At 44.6% G+C, this 17,016-nt stretch overlaps 1 protein-coding gene across 2 annotated transcripts in view; it reads right to left on the reverse strand.

Annotated features, from left to right (window-relative positions):
- The window catches only part of ARHGEF9 (Cdc42 guanine nucleotide exchange factor 9), a 153,442-nt gene extending 136,675 nt beyond the window's left edge, over positions 1-16,767 (reverse strand). For both annotated transcript variants that reach the window (XM_072334159.1, XM_072334154.1), the window contains exon 1: positions 16,653-16,767. The gene's annotated coding sequence lies outside the window, so the exon portion shown is untranslated. The remainder of the gene's footprint in view (positions 1-16,652) is intronic.
- Positions 16,768-17,016: the final 249 nt, after the last annotated feature.

The raw sequence follows: 17,016 nt of genomic DNA on the forward strand, positions 1-17,016 counted from the left end.
GCATCTAAAAAGGCAAAGACGAGATTGAGGGACCCACGCTACCTGTAAGCCAGCCAGAGTTAACAAAGATCTCAGAAACAAGGTGAATTGTGGGAGACCAGCCCCACAGGGACTTTCAATTTCTCCTTCCACTGCTGAGCACAGCAAAGGTTCTAATATGCTGCAGTCTCCTACTCCTGAAGCAGCTGGGAGCACCCTCAGATCCTGGCATGGATCAAAGCCACCACAGGGAAAGGCTGTTATCTATCCCCAAGAAGCCATTGTAAGTCAGTCTAATTCACAGGAGAAATTCTTTGGACTGCTCTCAGTTACGCTGATACGCCACAGCCCCATGGGGCTATCTACCTGCTGGGGATCACAGCATGCTTCTTCCTGGCTGTACTGCCTTCCTTGCCTCACAGGTGGGAGCAGAGAAACATCAATTCCTGCCCCTTGACAAGGAAACCCTCCCACCAGATGTAGGCAAGGCGTCCGAGCCCCTTGCTATGGCACCACAACAAGGCTGAGCACTGAGCCCACAGCAACAATCTCCCAGTGAAACTAAATCGTACTGAATCCTCAGACATGCAACCTGAGATGAGAGCTGCCTGGTGGAAGCAGTTCTTAACAGAGACCATCCTGTGTGGTGTTCCTATTTTGGGTGTGCTACTTTGAAACCTCGGGAACAAAGTGGAGCTGTGCCACGTTTCTCACATCCAAAGCAAAGATAGCTCACCTGACAAGCTGCAATGCATCATCCAGAAACCAGTGTCCAGCCCTAGCACCAGGAGGCTTGCATCAGACAGAAGGGTCAGACTCTGGGAGTGCTGCTCAGACCCAACATAAAACTAGGGTCAGACTAAGAAAGGTGGATAGAAACATCGTGACCAAACAAAATGCTGTCTGCAGTGGAGGTTGATGGATACTGGGACTGACTGCTAAATTGAAAAGCATCACTTTGCTGCCTGCTCGCACGCAGGCAAGGCTTTCTCTCACCCTTCTTTAAAGTTCCTACCAAGTCCAGCTTACATACCTCAGCTTAAAAATGAAAGGTCACTTCTGAGTGCCCTCAATGGTGAGGAAATTGGCGCTTCACCACCCCACAGGAAAGGTGTGGCATCCTGGACCAGGCAGACGGTAGAAGACACTGTGCACACATTATGTCACTGGCTTTTCACACTTTGACCTTTGATGGCTTGTTCATCAGACCTCCTGTGCTGCTCATTTGCAAAAGCCTTCTGCAGTCCCTGGGAGATTCAGAGTGCCAGCGGGAGAAGGGATGCACCAAAGCAGGTTGGTCTGCATGTTTTCTCCAGTCGGACAACACCTAGCTGAAGTCATCCTCAGCTCCTACTGCACCCAGTGCTGAGCAGAGCAATCGCAACTGTTTCTTTCCCTCTCTGTCACATCATTTTGGAATAAGCAGCAACTATGCCACGACCAAGCAAGCCAAATATTTCTGTTTCATCTATCATACAAACAACACCGGATTTGGATATGTGAGAACCAGCTCCCTGGTGGCTCATCTCCATAATTAGTCCTTTACCTGAGGCTGTGCGAGCAGAAATATTTTGCAATACTTCTGATGACAATTATTTGCACTCATATAGCACCTGTCATTCCAGAAAACCCCACCGCACTGTAAACAAGAGCAAGCACTTGTCCCTGAAACACAACAACCTTGGCAATGCCATGTAGCAGTGCCATGTGGCAGCTCTTTAACAGACACAATGAAAGGAAGATTCTCCCAGCTGTGACAAGGCAGAACAATACCTTCACACCGTGAACTTCTGAGCACTGAGAGCTGTAGCAAAATCCTACCAAACCCAGCAGTCCCAATGGGGCCCTGCCACATGGACACAGGGCTAGTTCTTCAGATGGACACAGAGTACAGAAACATTTGTGCTCTGAACCCATTGAAAATAGATTATTTCTTTTATGGCCTGACTCTCAGGCCATAAAGAGTGCTGTCTGACACACAGTGACATGAGTCAGGTAAAGTAAACACCTGCAGCCCGCGCTGAGCTCAGGGGAGATACAGGCACTTCTCAGACACAAGAAGAGAATGGTGTCATGTATGTACTGTGCACGAGTGCACGTCAAAGTCTCAAATTTCACTCATTTTTAAAGGGCAGACTTATGCAAACCAGAATTTTCCTCACTTTTTTTCCCTCCAAATATTTTCTTTAGGAATCCCTTTCGTGGAACAAAGCCTTGTGCTGTGCATGGAAAGAAGATCCAACCATTCCCTGTGTGAGCAAAATCCACTAAAGCCATCCCAGCTCCCACTTTCACTCCACAGTCTCAAGAGTGACAAACCAGAGCTCCCAGCTACCAATCAAACACCCTTAAGGGATTTCCTGAAGACTTAATTGGAGTAATTACTGTGTTCATGACAGATGTGGTAGCAATTTTAATCTTAAGTATCTTTTTTGCAGTGGATGTGATAAAAGCAAGTAGCTGCAATTAACCAAAGCTAAGTTCTTTATACTGAATACAACACTAAGAAGCGAAGAAAAAGGACCGTAAGACAGACAGAGACCTGGAAGCCAAGAGCAGTTAGTCTAGTTTCACCACAGCTGTCCTCCAGCACCTGTAGGACATCACATGCCTTTCTCAGTTTCATTTGCCTATTCAGCCACATAGGAATGAGAGCTCAGAGCTGCTGCGGTGCTGGGAGGAAATCACTAGGACAGCAGATGTGCCTGCCTGCTACTTTCCATGTGTACTTCTGGGATGTGACATTCTTTTTGTCAGAGAACAACTTCTTTTTACTCCTCGTGAATTTCCTCAATAACTACAGCTTTCAGAATACGTTTTAAGACAAAGGCTTGATTGAATATTAATGCTATCAAAAAATAATGGGAGTATGTCCTCGATCACGTCTAGACAGAACCTGATATAATAAATTTCCAGTATCTAGGTAGTAGATATAAATAGATTAACATTACTCATACAGACCTGAAACAGCTTTCTCTGTGCATTATCCACAGGAGTGATCGTGCAGCACAAGCCCTTCCAGAAGATCTGTTGCCTACCAAGGATGTGCTGCTCCGCTCCTGACTTGCTATCGGCAAAGCACTTGGAGAAAAATGGTCAGGGGGTGCTGAGGAATTGCTCAGTTAACATTTGTGGTAGCTAACAGGAATCCTCACACAGAGCTGGCTGTGGAGGAGCAGAAGCACACGTGTCCGTATTTCAGACAGGCCCTTCTCCCATTATGTCCACAAATCGGTCTCCCCAAAAGCAGCACAGAAATGCTCACTTGGACCCACAGCTGGTTTAGCAAAAGCAGAGTGCTGGAATAAGAAGACCCACACTCGGCCAAGAGTTCATCAGCACAAAGATGCTTGTCAGGGAAGGGGGGGTAAAAAAACAAGCAGCAAAAGATCAGGAATGGGTTCATCTATGAGCTAAGGCTCTTTGAGGTGTAAGCCTGGGGGAATTAACTTTAACACTCCATTTCAGCTTTTTTTTCCTCTTTTCTCTTTTGCACAAACTTGCATCTCTTTGCTGTCAGACTTTGATGGTTTTATGTAACTGTTTAAAAATTGAACAGGCTTCTTAACTTAGGTTTAGCAGAACACACTTTTTTGCCTTTCTCTTTCTCGAATGCGCATTAAGAATAAAGATTTCCGGAGAAAACAAGACCTTTCCATCCTCTGACATCAGCCACGGTAGTACACAAAGTCACGTCCTTGAGGACTCTATTTTTTGTACGTACTGTTCCAGCAGAAGCCGACGCATCTGCAACCCCCGTGGGCTTTACAACTGGTAGCTGGAAAGAAAGATTCATCCCAGAGAAAATACATGAGTTAACTGCAGCAACAGCACCCACAGGGCAACTCTTCGACAAGAGGGCAGTGACAACGAAACCCAAACACCTTGGCAATAAAGTACAGCAGCAAAAGCCTCAGAGTGGCAGGCAGGGGTTTACTCTGTACTATGGCCTGAGAAACAGTGTATGACCTGCTGCTGTCACGAGAATTATTTTCCTCTTTTTTTTCTAATACAAGCTTCTGCTCTGGGTAACCAGATGAAAAAGCTCAAGAAGAGGCTCCCTCAAGGCTCAAAAAGCAAAGGCAAATAGCCTCCACCCTTTACTGTGTGTTTATATTTCTTAATTACATTTGTTTCTAAGTCAGAATCATATTTGCTGATGCTTCGGATTGGCAAAGTCGGTGGTAGAGACGTTCGGGAAACCTGGTAAAAAGATTCAACAGCAAAATCTGTAATTAAAGCCCTTCTCCGCTCCCACTTTGTCTATTCAAAAGTGTCTGCCTGTATTTGCTCTGGGAGCTCTTCAGGGCAAACACTGCTTCTTACTGTTTGCACAAGCTCAGAACAACGGGCTTGGTCTCAACTAAGGGCCACAAGGTACATTGAGCAACAAACACAGCACAGGCATCTCTTGCTCCAGCTACTCTGTTCCCAGCTTGGAGCTAATCCATCAGGCTGGCAGCAGTCAGCTAGGGCTGCAAAAGGTGCCAGCTGCAGGCTTTGCACAGCTCAGGTTTTGGGAGACCATGAGAGAAGCACACCTGGTTCTGAACTGGCGCACGGTGTTCGTGCACCCCTCCCAGGCTGCCCACCCTGTGGCTGCCTCTTCCTGCTCATCTCCAGGCACAGCAATCCCAGTTGCACACCGCATCACCTTCCCAATGCCACAGTGCCATAGTCATGAATCACAAAAATTCCCAAGAAGGGACATAACCACACCAAGGACTGCAATCCCAGCAGTATAAAAACAAACATTTGATACCCACAGAGTCCTACGCCTGAAGAACCAACAGTCTCCCTTTGCTGCATGGATGCTGTTATGCTGCCCCTTGGAGGGAAGGAACGCTGGCAGACAACAAACCTAGGAGTCTTCCAGCATCACACTGAGTCAGAAAAATGATATGCAAAAATAGCACAGCTGACCATGATTATCTGCTAATTATCTCATGGCTCTATCATTTGCTCTGGAGACTCTCCAGGCACAGAACAGAAAGTTCAACCAACATATAGACCCAAAGCTTACACTGCAGGCTTGACGTGTGTGTCTAAAAACTCAACAGATGAGCCACCAGATCATGGTCCAGGAAACAGAGCAGCGACCCAAGGAAATTCTGCATGTTTTTAGAGCCCTGACAAAATGACTGCAGCTTGATGAGGTTTCTGAACGCAGCCTGCTTATGCATCTGCATTGTGCATCCAGAGTTCAGCACAGAAGGCATGCAGATGTAACCAGACAGCAAAAGCATCAGCAAAAGGAGCTGCTAATGCAGTTTTGCAGAACAGTGTCATGCATTTGCACCAGGCAAAAAAAAGCAAATAATGAGATAATAGGAAGACCCTGAATGTACCTGAGAGGCTGCAGAGGCATTGCTGCCTCACACAAGGCTGTGCCTTCATAGCACAAGCAAGGGGCTGATGGGGTGTGAAGGGAGCACACATTCCCTGTGCGGCCTGAGGCTCTCACCCTTGTCAGGATTGCAGCTGCAAAACGAAGTGTGATGCCTGCCTTTCTGACCAGATCCTAAAATTGCATTAATCCTGCCTCAAATCCAGGCTGTACTGCTCACAGACAACCCCCGTTTCCTTACCCTTTTTGTGCAAAGCTGCAGGGGATCGCTGCCTGCCCTTGCAACTCCCGCAGAGTTGCTGCACCGTGCTCCAGGCCACAGAAGCAGCTCAGACCCACACCAGCCTACGTGCAGCATGTTATGTAAGCAACATGGCAGGCATCTCCTCTCGCACCACTACCAGCTACTCAGTTAACCCCAAATCTGCAGCAGGACCATGGCTGCCTACAACAGCAGCGTTCCACTCAATTGCTCAGTGTCAAGCAAGAGTTATCCACCGCCAAACTTCTGACCTACTTCTGTGTTGTGTTTCTCCCCCTCCCTGCTCCTGCCCTCAGTCCCCAATTAAATCTGTGTGAGATTTCCTCAATTATCCTCTTCCTGCTAATAGATGTGGAAAGAGGATGCCATAACAATGTATTCCCCTGGCAATGGTTCAAAATAAATCTCCGAATTAATGTTGAAGAGTGCAGGATGTATGAATATTTTAATTAAACATAAATGTATAGGAAGAAAGCCGTTACATTCAAGAAGCTGATATTTTGCTGTCACCACAATACTTCACCTCTCAGACATGCACTGAGAATCCTCGTGCTCTCATTTAATTGACAAGCCAATAAATCAGTGCTAACATCCCCTCTCTGCGTATTTGTGCCAGTTGTCACTTGGGATGTGCTACTTCAGAACACCACAACATTCACCTGGCACAGCCTGAAGAGCAACACGCACAGGCATCCTGATTGAAGAACACTCAGGTCTGGATGAAGCAAATTATCTTAACACCTGAAAGACTCATTGTGTTACCAAAGCCTTCGTTTCTTGGACACATGCACAAAATATGACAAAACTGGAGGTGGGGGAACCCAAATGATAAAAACCTCCATTTGGGGATATCTTTAGGAGAAAACATTGATATATAGCTTTGGAAAAAACCAGAGCAGAAATATAGAACTCCTATTTGATCACATTAAATAAGATATTCTGGGTAAGCACTCACAATTCTGGATGAGTACAAATGAAATAATTTCCATTTGAGGTCTGTGAGGAATAGGTAGTAAACAGTGCTGGGGAGATGCCTCACTCATTACAGGAGCTGGCAAGCATTTGCTCGACTTTATAGGCCCCTTTTCACTCATCCAGAGAAGTACTTCAAGATAAGAAATTGCAAGTCTTCATTAAAAAAAAAACAACAACAAAAAGACTTCAATCCAATGGAAACTACATCAACACACTGACAAGCAGGAGATTTTTCCATACTGGAGTTACTATTTTATCTCCTTTATTTACTCAAAACTATATCTTTTTTTGGCAAGAAATGCTATGTGATTTCCTAACAGCCATATACAGCAATAGAACACATAACTGCAAAGGGAGAACAGCGTGGTAATACTATTGGATAAAGGAAAAAAAAGGTTATTTTAAGCCTGGTGAAAGGTACCATGCAGCATATAAAAGGATGCCAGACCACATCCCTGCTGCAAATGCTCAGTAAAATTAGAAGACAGTGAGTTCACACAGCTAATAGCTAGTAGGGTGGTCTCAAAATTGTTTGGGGCATTGCATTGATGAAGCTGAAATGGAAACAGACTTAAGTAGCAAAGGAAAGCTCCACTATGAGATGTGAACGCCTCCCCTAGAGAGGAGCAGACAGGCACAATTTTGAACTATCCTCCAGTATTTCTATGTGCTCTTTGTGGATATTAAAAATGATTAACACCTCTGGGAACAAAGTGTCATCTCTCAAAACCTGAGCTCTCTTTCTGTGTAGGAAAGGCAGTAACTCCCATCCTGAAACTGTGAGCAGTAATACTCGGCTCCTCTCTGGAAAACACACTTTCTCTAAACGTCTCCTGAGAGACTCTAAACAAAAAGCTGCAGCTTCCCCTCTCGCCTCCCTCCCATCACTGTTTGCTCTATGTACATCAAGGGCCTTCGTTTCCACCTTACTGCACATGTACTGAAGCTATTTTTGGCCAAGAGTGACGTGGCCACTTTGTTTGCATAACTAGGTTCCCACCTCATGATCTGCCGCTCTAATAGTTTGCAAAATAATAGCTGGAAAACGTCTGACTCCTAAGAAGTGCTTGTAAAGTTCAGTTTGCCTTTATTCTGAGGCCAAAAAGAAAGAAGACGACGGTAGGAAATAAGTATATCTTTCTGCAGTAGAGTTTGTAAAACGCTTCAGTAAAACAAACCAAATTCTTTAGTAATGACTGTCTGGGATGTGGGGGTTTCATTCTGCTCTGTTTTGTCTGAAAGAGTATCAAAACAGAGAAAAGACCCAAATTGGCTAAGGCAGACAACCATTTTACACAATGCAATCTTCAACACGGCCCGATCTACTGTGGACCTGATTTGTAACAACCCACATCCATCCCAAATCCCATCCACGGGAAATGCAAACTTACCGCTGGTAGCTGAGAACAACAGCACAGCTCAAAATAGCAGCGTTTCAGATTGTCAGTTGGACGGTTCTCAGCTGTTAAAACTGAGCTGTAATCACAGACCACTCTGGAGGAATATCTGGTATTTGTCAAGTGTTAGAAATCAAAGTAAGGTACCTTAGAAGAGAAGATGATGGCGCTAATAAGGAAGGCAAGGAACTAAAGCATGCGTACAAGCTGATCTAATGGTCGGCAGTTCTCCATAGCCATCCTGCAACTACCAGGGAAAGCAGTACTTCAGCACATTCCCAGAACAACTCTGTCTGCAAAACACTGCGCAGGTGGGGCTGAACGACTTCCTGACCTGCACAGCTGATTTTCATGATGTAAAGCACTGCCCCTTCAGGGTCTTACTTCACACTGAGCCAAAGCCTTGCCCTGCTCCTGTGTTGCCTGAGTGCGAGCTTCGTATTTGGGCAGGATCATTGCTCTCTTTGGTGCTGAAACACTTCACTTGCTCTCCATCCCTGTGCCCAGCATTAAGGGGGTTTGAGGCACGTCACTGTACATACCCATCAGCTCTAGTGGAGTCACACAGATAAACCTGTAAGATAAGAACACAGATGGCTCGATCCCTGACAAAACCCTACTGCAGTAAAGAGAAGAGACAGAGATCAGAGTGGGGGCTCTCCCTCCGCATCTCCAAGTGGGAATTTCTTACCCCAAAACGCTGAGCCAGAGGTGGGAAAAGATTCAGGAAACATCACCCTTACACTGCACCATAACACTGCACCTGGGCCGCTTCGCATTTGGTGGTGGCTGCCCAGTTGTGCTTTATTTCAGCACATTTCAGCACAGGGAATCACGCAGCAAGCACCACACAGTGGAAAATGCCTGGCAGTATACTGTTCAGTAGGCTTGAGAGAGACAAAAAGAAAGCCAAACAACCATATGCATTTGCAAAAGACTGCACGAGCTGCTTCACGATTTCATGGAGTCACTGTGAACCAGAAACCTCGCTGTGCTGAGCCCAGCCCTGTCTGCAGCCAGCAGCAGCCCACATCTGAACAGCTGGGAGGCATCACCAACAAGAGAAAGGAATCCCACAGAACAGCTTCTGGCAGTTACCCTGTGCAATTCCAAAAATGCAGGCAGCATTGCCATGGGACCTGAATGCATCATGGCTACAGAAAAGTCTTGAGAAGAAGAAAAATGAAAGCTTTTCCTTTGCTTTCCCACTTCCTAGGGCCAGTAGAGGTTATCATCCAACTGCAGTCCACGCAAAGGGCAACTGCAGCAAGGCAGCACTTTCACTGCCTGGCAACATGCTGCTCGCAGCTCAGCTCAATCCCTTCGCCAGCACTGTGCTGACACTGATTGGATAATAGGTCAAAATCTCCCACATCTAGACATCAGAGCAACACTGAGAACCCTACAGCATAGCAAACCTCCTCTAAAAGACAGTTAACAGTTTCTGCCTGGCTCCGGGGAGACTTACTTGTTTCTTCAGGCAAAGTTGAACTCACCTAAAAATTTGGAAGCATGTCAAGAGGCAGAGCTGAGGAGCACCCATCATACAAAGAACAACGGTGGAGGCACTTCTGCTTTTAGATATGCTAAGTTCTTGCGTGAGGAGGAATGCAAAGGGGAATCATTCAGTACTGACTCATCTCTCCCTGAGCAATCTGCTTCTCAGGCATCCCTCTCCAGCTGTGCTTGGCATCAGGTCTTTTCTGGCTTGCAGCAGTTATTTTTTGTTTTCCTCATTGTCATTTACTAAATCACACATAACATCACTGAGGAGACACCCTATATTTGACACCACCACACAAAGCAACAGCAGACAAACAGAATGGCAAAAGACCACAGCTTCCCATACCCTTCAGAGGACACTGCAAAGCACCCTGCTGTTGCAGGTATCTTGGTATTGTGACAGAAAACAGCGCTTAATACTGACAAAAGCCACTGTGCAACCAGCTATGATTCCATCTATTACTCCAATTGCATAGGAGTGCAACCACTGACCCCATCACACCAGATGGAGCTAACATTAAATTCTTGTTCAGATAAGACTGATCTCTCAAGGTTTTGAGACAACAGGATAATAAATTTCCTTACGTATTACATATAGAAAGAGATTTATTAGGGGGATCAATACCTATATTCTGTATAGTCCATTAAGAGATGACGTTTTCCCTGACTCATCGAGAAGCTCATTGCAGGCCACGTGATTTCACTGGGATAACACCCATGTTCCTATGCAGCTTCTCACCCTATGAATGTTATACTCCTCGTTCCCCAAGTACCAGCAGAGTGCCAATGCATCTCCACCAAAGTACACAATTATAATCTGACTGGAAAAGATGGGGGAAATGAGCTGCGAGGATAATCACAGATCTCCCTTCCAGAGTTTCAACTGAAGCAAATCAACAGCTGAGGACGCAGCACTGTGTCACACAGCTTACAACAGCACAGAAGCAGGATAGCCCTGCCACCTCCATGATGTAGATCTCCACAGAATCCAAGGGAATAGCTCTGCAAAGGAACAGCCCTCGGGTCAGTGAAGTGCTTCAGACCTCATGCCTTACTAGGACCATATGAGGTCTGTTATGCACCAAAACCATTTCCCCATCAACTTTCAGTGAGTTTCTGGATGTGCTCCCCTACCCATTGTGCACTTTGGTGTGAATAATGCATGTAAGAATTATGTCTCAGAAGAGGTTGTGAAGCTATGACTGCTTTCACCTCTCCTTCCCAAATTTAGCTCCTTTTCAGCTACATACTGGCAGCACTGCAGCGGCCTTGAATCACAAATGCAGCCAGAGCTTAGGAAGCACTACAGAAGCATTTATTCCAATATTTACTCAGAGATTTTTTATGCTACACCTACCACAGACTTTGGTTTATTAGGAACATAGTGCACTGGGGAAGGGCAAACCACACAGAGCTGCCAAGCAGAATGTTATTAAGGTTTTAGCAACGCAACGCAAATTGAGTTTATATTAAAGCCTCTTTTGTATAAGCCATATCTAAAGTGAAACACAGTGACTGAGCTGAGTATTGAGGTGAAGCAGAGAAATCAAGGTAGAACTATGGGGCAATAGGGAAAAGAATCCATTCCAAGTCAGTATTTCAGAGGAGAGCTTAATCTGCACTACAGAAGAGGTGATTATGTACAGTCACCATTCCACTCGCATTTAATACCACGTAGGATGCAGCACCTACCATCTGTAGTTGCACAGAAAACTTCCCAAGGTTTAATTACGCTATAAAGACCATCATGAACTGGAAGATTCTTAACATAGGCTTACATCTAACCTTGAAACAGCCGAGAACCTCTTCTAAGTCTGGAACTTCAAATCTCTCTTACTATCTAGAAGAGAAACTCATCTCTCCAAGCTCAGTGTTTCTTCACATCAAGCTTCTCCTTCCTCTAAGGATCCCTGCTCACTAAAAACCTGTTTGTCTCCAGGTGTGGTGGAGAAACTGCTAGTGTAAGACCCAACTAACCAAAGCTTATGTTCCCCCGCCACTGCTCTGTACAGAACACAGCAGCATTAAATGCTATTTCTAAAGCATGACAAAATAACCACAGCTCTGTTCAGTTCTGCTACTAGGAATCCTAAAGTGTGTTTTGCACTGCTATTCCAACACAGTCACTAGGGAGAGAGCTCAAAGACTGGACCACTCATGCGAAATGGATGCAGATGGGTTTAGGGATGACCTAAAGTTCACTGCAGACTATACACATGCATTCAATGTGCTCTGACCAGTTCATAAACAAAATCATATTAGACACATCAGACCTCAGGTGCTTAAAAGGCTCCTACTGCTGCAAATCCCACTCACCCAGAGATCCTTGCTGTGCACTCTTCACACAAACATACAGGAAGCATTTGCCAGCACTGGAGTCACAAGGCTCCACAACAGGGTCATTGGGATCAGTCAAGTTGGACTGAACTGCTGTTTCCACAATGAATGAGCAGGTCTTTTTTTCCCCCTTTTCTGTTTTCTTTTTCCTTTAAACAAGATAGCACACAAACATTTACAAATGCCCATGAGTGACTATGAGGAAATGGAAAGAGCTACACAAAGATTTCAGAGCACTCATAAGATTGCAATGCAATGGGTTTATCAAGATACAAAATAAACCTCAGAAGACGCACAGATGAAATGCATGGAGACAGCAGAAGAGCTAAACGTTCAAAATGAAGGAAGAGAGATTAAAAGACGACGCATTTTTCTGGCAGCCCTCTTCATGTGCATATAACACTCTCATCAATGTTAATTTAAATATTGGTGATATTTAAATTAATTAGCACCTGGAAAGCCACAGGACAGCGCTTTTCTATCAGCTTATTCATGTGGATAGAAGAGCTAAAAAATGACTATGATTACACACAGCTCACGTATCAGAATGCAGCAGTCTGCAATCCCTTCCACATCCCCTTCCTCCCCAAAGTCGCAAGCCAAGAGAAACACGGTCCAGGACACGTTTCAAACAGGAAAAAAATAACCCCACTAAACAAAATGCGAACTCAGCATTATGCTAGGTGACAAAAATAGCAAGCAAAAGAGCTGGTACAGAATACCAACCAGCATTCCCTATTCATCTCAGCACAGCGTGAGGGAACCCAAATCAGCTTTCCCTTCACTCCTCTTTCTTGCAGGCTGCAGTTTGCTTGAAAATCCTATTCCTTACAAACGCGTCAGTGGGGAATTAGCTTTGGGTAGCAAAGGCAGCTGAAAGCAGCTTCTGAACATAGCTTGTGGTTTGGGAAGAAGAGCAAGAACAGGTTGGGTTGGTGGGGTTTCACAAACATTCAACACCTCTGCACAGCAGGCCTACTGATTGTTAATACAGAACATGTTGAAGATGCTAGCGTTAATGCAAAGTTTCCATTCAAAGTAGTTCAGCTGTGGCCTTCATCCAGCACATAAAGTAAGGCTTTAGTCCTTTGTGCAAGATCATGCAACTGGGGAAAGCAACAGAGAACATGAATGTTTGCCATCATCATTGCTATGTTAAAAACTAAAAATTAAAGCTGTCCAACGCTCATTAAGTGGATGGTCCTAATTCCAGAATGGGTTGAATCTCCTTCTGGAGTATCTCCCATCAGCTACTCTGACCAATAAAACATCTCCCAGAATAGCTCTGGGGCTGGAAAAAGTAACTCACTTCTTCCCTTGTCCGTTGTCCAAAGGGCTCAGCCACATACCAGTAAATCACAGAAGTAAATCAGATGCCAAGAGCTCTGTCAGAGCTACTGCAGCCTTTTGGAAGTTTCTTTTGGCATTTCAGTTCCTTGCTGCAGCACAGCCTGCAGAGTTGGGCACCTGCCAGTCCCATGCAAGTTTGTCTTAATTGCACCAAATTGCTCCCATCAAAGTAAAGGCTTCAAGCAACCACAGTGCCAAAATGAAACGCTTTGCATATGAAGTGTTTCAGTATAGAGTTTTCTCCAGGCTGAGAAGTGTGCTTAAAATACTGAAAACTTTCACAGGACAACTCAGTTTGATACCATTTCCTTTTTTTCCTTCATGAAATTAAGAGAGAAATGAATAATTACTGCTGTATGGCTCTCCTTATACCACCCTGTGGTGCTTCACTTTCCTCATTCCCTCCCACTAAGTGTGGGTAATAAACCTCAGCTGTCCCATAGGAAATTTCTGAGGCTTGTGTCCAGACTGACTGGTGTAAACACATTAAAACAGCTTGGGGTAGGACTGATAGAAGAAAGCTGTGACTAGTAGGGGAAAAAAAAACCAAAACACACAGGTGTGTGTATGCATGCTGAGGTGAGGAGTGGAGGTGGAGCACAGGATTATATACTCATCTTTCTCTCCTGTCCTGCTACCACCACTTGCTTTTCCAACTGCATTTTGCTCTTCTTTCCAGCTCCCAGGTGTTAACAGAAAATCACCAAGCAGGGAGATGGCATGTCTGCTACCAGCAGCTGTCCCCAGTATCTGGACAGATGCACTAAGATACAGCCTGCTGGAAAGTGGTGGTGATGGTAAATCAGATACGACAACCAACGGTCTTGATGAAAAAGGGATTCTTTCATAAAATGATCAACAGCTCTGCATTTTTGCATAACATGTAGCAATGCCAATACTCTTTTTACACAACAGCCCGCATCTCTCCAAGGACCAAGATGGCACTGACACCTCCAAGACAAGCCTAATGCTTTGTCAGTTTCCTTTTGCTCTCTCTCCACCCCAGGCATTTCCATTCAAGACAGAAATCAAGCAGTTTCTTTGGAAACCTAGCATCTGGTTTGGAAGTATAAATCACTGCTTTCTGTACTAGTTCTGTACCTGTCAATGAACACACCTGACAAGAGATACCCAAGTTCACAAATCTTATCTCAAATTTATAAATCTTGCCAATGAAGAAATTTCTTTCTGGCAAACAGATGATTTAGAGACCCATATATCTTCACTCAGCTTGGGGCAGAGGCAGCAGATGAATTTTCCAGCACTGCTATTGTGAGCCACATTTATATATCTGCTCTGGTGGTGCTCACCACAATAACTCTGATTTATAGACTCCAGCACAGGTTTCACACCTGCTCATTCACTGTAATTCGGGCTGAGCAACAAGCTGCCTAATGGCAATGCCAAACAAGTCTCCAATATCAGCTTGTTCAGCACCCCAAACCAATCCTGTGCCCCAGTGACACACAGGTCTTTGGCACATCTGTGTCTGAGCCAAGCATCACATACCCATCTATTTGCACACAAAGACCTCATTTCCCTTTTCAGTTTCACATCCTCCTTATATTTCTCCACTGGAGAAAGAAAATTTCCTAGCTATCATTTCCCAAACTTCAGCAGTATTTCTGGTTTGCTGAAGCTTTAATTCTCAGCTGCCTTTGTAAGGGTACTCTCATGTTAAGCTCTATTCTCAATCAGAAACAAGTCTAGCTTTTTGAGTTGACTCAGGACACAAACCATTCTGTTTTTTGTGTATTTTCTAGCAAAATTATGCAAGAACAGAATAACATGTTGACTTCTGAGCAGAGCTGGAAGGACATCTATGAAGGCTGAGAAACATACATTTCCTATTAGCAGATTAAGAAAGCGTTAGATTTGCTACGCAGACCAAACATACCTATGTACTAGTTAACACTAGATTCCAAACACGGAAATGTTTCTGACACACCTGATGAGATTCTTTTATAGAGCTTGCAGCATGTCTCATTGCTGTAACACTGCTGTAACAATCCTTGCTGGATCCTCTATAGGGATATTATTGTTGCATTTATTCTGTCCCAGAAAGCAAACAGCTGTACTGAATTTTGATCATTTTATCTTCCAGAAGCTTAGATGTTCAGCATCCCTGTAACTAGAACAGCTGTTTCAAGGTGAACGCAGCACTTATTTTTGAGAAATAGGGTAGGATCCAAATGGAGGTGAGAGAAAAGGAAAGGTTGAACTGCTCTGCTTGTTCACTGCCCTCTATCTTATATCTCAGCTCACTAAAATCAGGGGAGAGAACTGGAGGCAGACCAGAAAGCCACTAAAAAGATAGCAGTGGTCTATCCCTGTATGTATCTCTTGGAAGCCAAGAAACACCCAACACAAGCAGGCCACAGAAGACTGCCTCACTACCTACTTACTGCTTCTACAGTGGAAAAACGTGCACAAAGGCTTTCCTCCTTGAAAATCACATTTTGGGAAGGCAGCTCATCAGATATCAAAGGGAAAAGATATGCAATCAAGGACTGGCAAGGAAGGACAGTAACTGAGAGAAGAACTGCAGAGACACAACCTCAGGAGGCCAGTTTCCTCCTGTCAATTCCAGCAGGGAAATTCCTGGCTCCCAGATCATCCTTTGTTTGTCTGCCCTAGAGGAACAACAAAGGCTAAACCTCTTCTGGCCCAGTCACTAGAAAACTTTCCTTGCATCATGGTAGACGCCAGCTAGCAAATCTATTGTGTTTTGTACTATTCAGTTTTAGGTGTCGGCTACCAGTGAAGCCAGACTCACAAATGATACAAATGCCAAACAAGATCACAGAACACCCAAGGTCTTCAGACTTCAAACGCACAGCATGGCACAGACAGAAAGCAACCCCACACAAAAACAAGGAAGCACATCAGACAGATGTAACAACTATTTGCTATCTTTCCTGATTATTTTTTTCAGCTTACAGAGAAAGACAGGGAAATCCCAAGGCCCACAACAGCTTTTTCTTCCCCAGCTAGTAGCAACATTCACAAATAAAAAGAACAAAATAGATAGTGTCTATATTTGCAAAACTCTTCTGGAAAGAATCAGTTCTGTGAATCTGCCACAGAGATGGCACTGGTAGCACTAACAAACCCAATGGACACATGGTAAGAAAGGAATGGGGGGTGAGGTGGAAGTGCATCATCAAAACCACTGAGCAAATCTATAGGCTATTTGAAACATTGCTGTTCCTCTACGTGCAAGGATCGCTCAGCCAAAGGAATGGGAGGTCCTGTGCCTCCATCAGACTACAAAGCCTCCGCTATGCACCCGAGGAAAATTAATCCAATGGGAAAGGTTAGCGCACCTATCATCACTATAAAACAATTCTAATAACAAAAGAATAACTCTCATCCGTGGCTGAAGGAACCGCAGATTCAGGAAGCCATTAGTAAAGCCGGTTGTTAGTTTCCAAGGCTAAACATGTGGTAGGTAAACAACAACCCTGAAGCAGGCAAAGGCATATTTCAAACACCACCTTACCCTACTGATTTGCAGCTTCTCAGCTCCAGGCTTGAGGAGGTTCCATTTACGTCCGCCGTTCCTGCGCACCTTCAGAGTCTTTGAAGCCACTTCGTTCTCAGCTGCCAGTTTAAAATCCAACAGAGAAATAAAGAAGGAAGAAAAAAAAATAAATAAAAAAGAAGGAATGACAAAAGCTAAATGCTGTGCTTTAGCTCAGGCTGGGGGTGGAGGCTGTTCTTTTAAATGAAAGGAAGAAAATTGTTTGCAAGAGACTCATTCAACCCCTTCTTTAGAAAAAGAGAGCAGAGAGGATATTTAGGTGCTTTATTTGGTGCTCTCGGGATACAAGTAAAGCAGTGCAGCTCGGATACTACAGAAAGGC

This window comes from Excalfactoria chinensis, chromosome 4, assembly GCF_039878825.1.
Source record: "Excalfactoria chinensis isolate bCotChi1 chromosome 4, bCotChi1.hap2, whole genome shotgun sequence".
NCBI classification, from domain to species: domain Eukaryota; kingdom Metazoa; phylum Chordata; class Aves; order Galliformes; family Phasianidae; genus Excalfactoria; species Excalfactoria chinensis.